Source organism: Chelonoidis abingdonii, chromosome 3 (genome assembly GCF_003597395.2).
Source record: "Chelonoidis abingdonii isolate Lonesome George chromosome 3, CheloAbing_2.0, whole genome shotgun sequence".
In the NCBI taxonomy this organism is placed as follows: domain Eukaryota; kingdom Metazoa; phylum Chordata; order Testudines; family Testudinidae; genus Chelonoidis; species Chelonoidis abingdonii.
Genome location: NC_133771.1, coordinates 12,848,115 through 12,856,132, shown reverse-complemented (window position 1 = coordinate 12,856,132; position 8,018 = coordinate 12,848,115).

Genomic DNA, 8,018 nt, shown 5'->3' with positions numbered 1-8,018 from the left:
GAAGAGCTACCCACAATGCAACGCTTCAGAAATCGATGTTAGCCTCGGACCATGGACGCACAACGCCGAATTACTGTGCCTAGTGTGGCCGCATGAAATCGAATTTATAATATCAGTTTTATAAAACCGATTTTAGCTAATTCGATATTATCCCATAGTGTAGATATGGCCTGAGCTAGCTTTAATCTAACTAGTTTGGGTACCAGAGCAGTGATGTGGTGCACTCTTCAGCATAAACTACCCCTGCAAGTAATTACCCAGGGTTCTAGGCTGGCTTGTACAGCTCACGCTGCTGTGACTTCACTTAATACCTGAGCTAGCTAGGTTAAAGCTAGCTCAGGTATATCCACCTGAGCTCCAGTGTAGCTATACACTGAGAGTGTGAACTCTTTGATGCACTCCTCAAGCTGTATGTTCCTGGTGGTGTGGGCAATGCCTTGTGGGTACTACAATCAGTAAAAATAATCATCATCATAATGTGAGAATTTCATGTGTTTTTACCACATTGTAGTCAATCCAGTGACATTGAAATAGAATAAGATTTGGTTGTGACATGCATGGATTTGTACACACTTTTTTATGGTCATAAATAGACTATAGTTGCCTAGGAGATATATCATCTTATTGCCATCACTTCTTCTCATCATTGCTTCTATAGAGGGCCCGATCCCGCACTCCCCTAAAGTCTCATTAAAAGCGGAGTTTTATAAACCTTCCTGTAGATTAACAGCTGCTTGTCTTCCCCCATCCCCCCATCCCTCTTTAGCACCAGTTTCTCGTTTCACCAATGAACCATTTTTTCTGTCAGTTTCGATTAGGTCAAATTAGTTCTCATTTCAATAACTGACAAAGATTAGCTCTGACAATAGCAATGACCTCACATGTCCTGGCAAGGGTACGTGTTCAGAGTCTACTGAAGGGGAAGAAAAGTTTTACTATGACAATACATTTTGAAGAAGACGATGATCAGTAATGAGTCAATATTTGTACCCTGCTTTGGATATGTAAAGCCCTGTGTATAAGAGTTACATATTATTAGTGGTAAAAGTTGTTTATTACTCATTGATTATCTGGGATTAGCTCTGCTGTGAAAACTGTGCTTGCCACCAACTAAAACAAAATATAGATCATATTTTGGTGGAATAAATCTTTATAATTCAGCCACTGCAATAGGTGTGAGTCCCATTGACTTCAATGGAACTATTCTCATGCTGAAAGATGTGTATGTGCATAAATACCTTGCTGAATTAGGGAATTAAGTTGTAGCACTGGCCAACTGCTTAAAATTAAGTGCATGCTTAAGTGCTTTGCTGAATCAGAACCATAGAAGAGTTCAGTATGACTGAAATTCACACCTGTGCCCAAGGTCTATGTACCATTTACCCCCTTAAAATAGAGTTTACATGGAATATAAGTAGAAGATGGGTCTTGTAGTGACCTTCTGCATGGGGTGACTGTCATTTCCAATAGACTAAACTGTTAAGGGGGGATGAGGAATGTCTATCATTAATAATATGCAAGATTAGACCTGCATATTATTAAAAAAAAAGACCAACACTCTTTTTAACCAAATACATCTTTTAGTCCTAGTACCACTTGCTACTAAATGTTAACTTAAAATATGATATTTTTCTCCTCAGAATCTCTATATAACTCTTAGTATAAATCAGTAGTTTTGTGAGTGGTTGTTGATGTTTTTAATTTTATTTTTTTGTGAGGGGTTTCTCACTGGTACCACTGAAGTACTGGTTTCTCTGAAATAGTGACAGCACTTTAGAGAGAGCTCTTTGGAGAGAGCTCTCCCAGCCCTCTAAGAAAACCACCTCTATTAGGAGTGCAGCTCTCACTCAGCACTGTTGCACTGTTTACACTGACATGTTACAGCACTGAAACTTGCTGCACTCAGGGGGTGTTTTTTCACACCCCTGAGTGAGAAAGTTGCAGCGCTGTAAAGTGCCAATGTAGACAAGCCCTTAATGTTTAGATATCATACACAACAAGCCAATTCAGGCATCAGTGATTCAACACCATGTCTGCTTTTAAAAAGAGGGGAACTTTTTCACACCTATTTTGGTGAGAAATTATGCTCCTTTCTTGAAATTTGAAAATTAACTATTTCAAATTTTGAACTTAAAAATTCTGAAAACTCAAAAAAAGTTAATCAGTTCTATGGAGCTGGTTTAAAAAAAGGTTATTTGCTTGTTTGTTTTTTATGAAAATGTCATCAAATCCCCTGACCTCCTCCCACTCCATATATTTGTCTGAATTTTGAAATTGCATCAAACATCCAACACCATAATGGATCCATATCCATCCAGTGGTTACTGAAAAAAATGGGGCATTTGTACAGACTATCCTATTGATATTGTACCAGTTATTTCATACTATTCAACTTCCATTCTCCAAAGACAAGTAAAAATGAGGGAAAATCTCAGAATGTCTGACGATTTGAATGCGGAAATGTTATCCGTTCCACAAACCTATTTAACATGGCTTAAATTAGCATGGGCCTAGGTCATTCATTCATGGTCAGATTGTTCTTGGCTGTTGAACAGCTATGTAGAGGAGAATTGTGCAATGAGCCTTACCCTTTAGCACATCCCATGCAAAGTCAGGACATAATCACAACCCTCGACCTCAAGGGAGCTCCTGGGGCTCACAAAATATTCCAAAGGGACCAGGGAAGAGCTGGCACTGGCACCTGGATGGTGTGGCCTGTTCATTTAGTGGAGCTCCCATGGGTTGTAGCAGCTCTGTACCACCCTTACCACAGAGCTGTGGAGACATCGCACAATTTACCCTTAATAGATAGACAATGGATGGGACTTGGAAGAGAGTTCAAGGGGGTAGGATATCTCTCTAGCACTTATAAGACTGGTGCACAATTTCCTGCTGTACCACAGGCTTCCTGTGTGACTTTGGTTCAGGGCTCCCACAAAGCTAATTACTCAGGCTTTGGCTTCAGCTCCATGCAGTGTGGCTCTGGCTTTCTGCCTTGGGCCCCAGTGAGTCTAATGCTGGCCCTGCTTGGAGGAACCCCTGAAACCTGCTCACAGCCCCCCAGGGTGCCCTGAACTCCTTGTTGAGAACTGCTGCTATATAAGACATATGTATTGTTTTTCAGATATATCCAATATTGGTCTAACTCTGCTCTCACTGATGCCAGTTAAAGTTTTAGCTTAGGTTTCAACAGGAGCAGTGGTAGGCCAAAGCTGAGCTCCCATTCTGTAATAACCAGGGGACCCAGTCCTGACTGTTTTGCCATCAATATCAATGGGAATAGGGACAGACCCTTCATTACTGATCTCAGGTATGACATCAAAAACTACTTTGCTGACAAACCTGAATTTTGACTCCAGTCTTTAGTATGCCGCAAATGAAGCTATGGGTGGACAAGCCGTATTCAGTTCTGTCCCATGCAGCAGCAACTAACCACGGCCAGTGGAGTTCCAGTTGATGATGATGTATAAAGAAGGAAGACTCTATCATTCATTTTTTTTCTGGCAACACAGTGAACTCCAATACCAATCATAACTTTTAAAAAAATGTATCTTGACTTGTAAACTATCACTTAGACAGAGTCACCCATCAGATTTTACTACCTTCAGAGGTTGAATTTCTTTCCTGAATCAACCCATTAACTCCTCAATTGCCACTTCATTAAGTAATTAGGAGGGATGTCTAAAACCAGTTAATATTAATTAGTAGCGTGCCAATTAGTAAGGTTGGTTTTTTTCCCCAGGCAAAGGCCAAATAGCCCTCCAGTCCTTCTCGTAGGCAATTGTTTTTTGTTAATTTGGTTAGAAACAGTGGCAGGTAATGGGGATGAAGTGTTTATGCAATTTGGAATTGTTAGACTCCAGAATTGCTAAAATCTTGTTAGGCGATCTCTGGATGGAGACTTACATAGTAAGATTGGATTCATAGTGAACAGTCTATAGAATGCTTCTTTTTAAATAACGTACTTGCATAAGCTTTGCTAGATTGCATTAAAACACATAAATACACAGCAACGACCTTCATCCATCCCACATACCCATATTCGGAAACGAGAAGCTTCATAATAAAGGCACGTACACTAAGTATTAGAAGGGCTGACTGCCTCTGTCAAAGATCAAATAAAATTGTGTTGGTTGATCTATCCATGCCTATGGGGTATTAGTGATTATAATACTGGGCTTTAATGGACTATAGATCCAATTTACATAACATTTACATGGTATCTGCATATTCCTTATGGAGGAAAAGGAAGAGATTCTGCTGCAAAAAATGTCTTTTACACATACACACAAATCCCAAACCTGATTTTCTTTCTGATTCTCAGGGTATGTCAACACTGCAGGAGACTGAGTCAGCTGGCATGGGCCAACCATAGCTTTTTAATTGCAGCGTAGACATATCCTCAGAGTCTGGAGACCACAGTAATCGGTGCTCTGACTTCAACTATACTTTCTGGAATCTGAAGGTGAATCATGAAGCAGAGTTGGATTAACTGAAATACCATCTTCCCCACCTCTAGAGGCCAAGGGAAGTATTCACAGCTAGTGCAGAACAATCACTTGAGCTGGTTCTACATCTATCAAACCAAAAGTCTTTTCATCAAAAAAATTTCCTTTTTTTCTTTCCATCCAACTTTTCCAAGAGAATTTGCCCATTTTTTAAAGAATATATGGATGTTTCCTGCAGTTCCTGCACCCAGAGAATCCTCCCTAGCTTTCAGAGCCCCTTAGACTACTCTGAACCCTTGACTCATTCTCCCTGATAATCTTCTAGGGCCGAGTTTGCCTACTGAGTTCTGACCTGATAGTCTGACTAATAGAGATCAGAAAACAATACAGTCGTGCTGCAGTATACACAGGGTTCACTGCAACCCAAATTAATTACAGGTGATTTTTTTCCTGCTGCAGTGGTACCCACTGAGGAAAGAGGCCTCCCATCATTGATGTACAGGGAGGTGTACAAACCAACTTAAAGGGGCTGTACTGTCTGCAATTCTGTGAAAGGTGAGACACGTGTTTCACTGAGGGGAAAAATCTAATCTCTCTAGCATAGAGCTGAGAAAGAAGAACATAAAGCAGCAGAAGGCTGAAGAACTTCAGTGATTTTTCTAAAGAAAGATCCATTCTCATTGGTTGGTACAACCATTAAAACATATTGATTTACAACTCCATAGAGCCTGTTGAGAATTGGCATCTCTTTTTGCTGCCAAGAAGGGTATACTATAACTATATACATTTATTTAAGCAATTTTATAGCTTAATATTTTCAGATTCTTATTAATTGTACACTTTGTTATGTTAGAAAGTGATGAATGATAAAATGCTTATTTACTAGATAATTACCTTTTTGCTCATAATTTGAGTCAAGCTGCATTAGGATGTTAACTGGAATTTAACCGAACACCCAAAACACTGTACAAAATTTATTTTATTAAACAAAACAACCTTAACTGTTTTAGATACACAAACTTCTCTTATCAAAGCATGTTTCACATGAACAACTGAATGATTTATTAAAGGAAGAGAGGGATTAACTATAGTTTGTGAATTAAACTGAATATTTCAAGTCAGCCTGGGAAAATTTTCGAATAAGCCAAAGTGAAAATGATTGGAATGAATAGATATCATCCCCTCCCTCTTCATTTTAGTTGTAGTCTGGAAAAGAATTTTTTTTTCCTGATTTTTCAACTTCCCATCAATTTCTCAATTTTGAATGGATTAGTGCAAAGGAAGAACATATATTTTTTTTGCCTGCAAAAGAGGCTATTGCTCTCAAAAACTGGTTTATCACATCAACAAACTTGGATTCCAGGTGCTTAGTGACTCCTTCTCCCTTCTTACATAACTTCCCCACCGCTACCCCCAGAAAAACAAAAGAACTAGCAACAATCCAAAGACTTCTCCTTGCATAAACCATGAGCCTTTAGCACATCAGTATTTTATTTGTTTTGAGACGGATGGAGGCAGTTCAGAAATGAATGGATTGCTGTTTGTATCTCTATCTGTGTGCACATGCAAGGACATGGAGCAAGGTCATTTATGTGAAGTGTCCAGAAGCAAGGGCTGGTAGTTACTCAGATCTATGTTTTGCCATGAACTGGAGAGTAAGTTTCCATGGAGTCATAAGTATTCATAATTTGAGAATTGAGCCAATCAGAGCTCAGGTAGGGAGGAGCTATAAAATAGGCGCACAAGACCACCCACGTGGGCTCAGTAGATGATCCTGATGAAACACATGATGGGTTCTCCTGCAGTCAGGTCCCAACAGCTGTGATGACATCTCCAGTCTCTTGCAACCAGTAGCAAAGCACTCAGTGCCCCACAGGATCAAGCCCTTAATACAATACATGACCTATTATCCTTTATTTATGAAGCTTGACCTCAAAAGTTAGATTTTCTCCTGATTCTTTCTTTAAATAAAAAAGCCGTCTTTAAGTCAAAGTTTGTGACAGATGCTCAGTCACACACGTGGCATATTGTTTTTTATTGACATGTTTTAAGAGATTATAACAAGTTTATGCCTTAACATATTTTGTACTACATTCAGATTTCATTTTAAACAGATTTATTTTTAAAAAGACAAAACTTATTATAATTTAAATAACCAAAAAATCTGATTTAAATGAAACAATTGATTTGTTTCCCAAAAAAAATCTTAGTTTTATCCACCTGGCTTGCAAAAATGTTTGTGCCCTAGCACATGGGTATTTGAGCACATAAAATGGGAAATTGTGTGTGTCAGTGCTAGTTGGATGCGCAACTACTGGTATGTGTATGAACACACCTATTTTAAGGGGTAGACACTTGCAGGGGCCTGTGTTTGAAAATGGCATTTGTGGTATTTTAGACGATGGTGTATATTCAAATATATTGGCAAAAACAGTATTCTAAGATGCTTGAGTGATTTTAATAGCATTATTCATGTTTGAAATTAAAATATCACTTAGAGGCTACAAGTTACATTCTGCTAGAAGCTGTACTAACCTAGTAAAAACAGTCCCTGCCCCAGAGACCTGACAGATAAAACAGACAAAGCAGAGAGGAAGTATTGTCATCCTCATTTTGCACAGGAAGAACAGAGATATTCAGCAACTCACCAAATATCCCAGAAGTATATGTCAGAACTAGTCACTGAATGCTGGGGAACAAACTGGCAGATGAAATTCAGTGTTGATAAACGCAAAATAATGCACATCGGAAAACATAATCCCAACTATAGATACAAAATGATGGGCTCTATATTAGCTGTTACCACTCAGGAAAGAGATCATGGAGTCATTGTGGATAGTTCTCTGAAAACATCCACGCAATGTGAAGTGGCACTCAAAAAAGCAAACAGAATGTTAGGAAATATTAGGAATAGTTAAGTAGATAATAAGACAGATATTATCATAATGTCTCTATATAAATCCATGGTACACCCACACCTTGAATACTGTATGCAGTGCTGGTTGCCCCATCTCAAAAAAGATATATTAGAATTGGAAAAGGTACAGATGGAGGCAGCAAAAATGATTACAGGTATGGACAGCTTCCATATGAGGAGAGGTTAAAAAGACTGGGAATCTTCAGCTTGGAAAAGAGATGACTAAGGGGGTATATGACAGAGGTCTATAAAATCATGAATGGGGTGAATAGGTAAGTGTTATTTATCCCTTCACATAACACAAGAACTAATGAAATTAATAGGCGACAGGTTTAAAACAACTCAGGGAAGTAGTTCTTCACACAACACAGTCAACCTGTGGAACTCATTGCCAGGGGATGTTGTGAAGGCTGAAAGTATAACTGTCATAAACAGATAGCTAAGGGTTAATGTTTCTTTCACCTGTAAAGGGTTAACACAGGGAACCAAACACCTGACCAGAGGACCAATCAGGAAACCGGATTTTTCAAAGCTCAGGGGAGGGAATGTTTGGGTCTGTGTCTTTGTCTGGCTCTCAGCTATGAGAGGGGATCTTTTCTATCTTCAAGCTTCTAATCTTCAGTTTCCAAGTTGTAAGTACAAAGGTAGAAAAA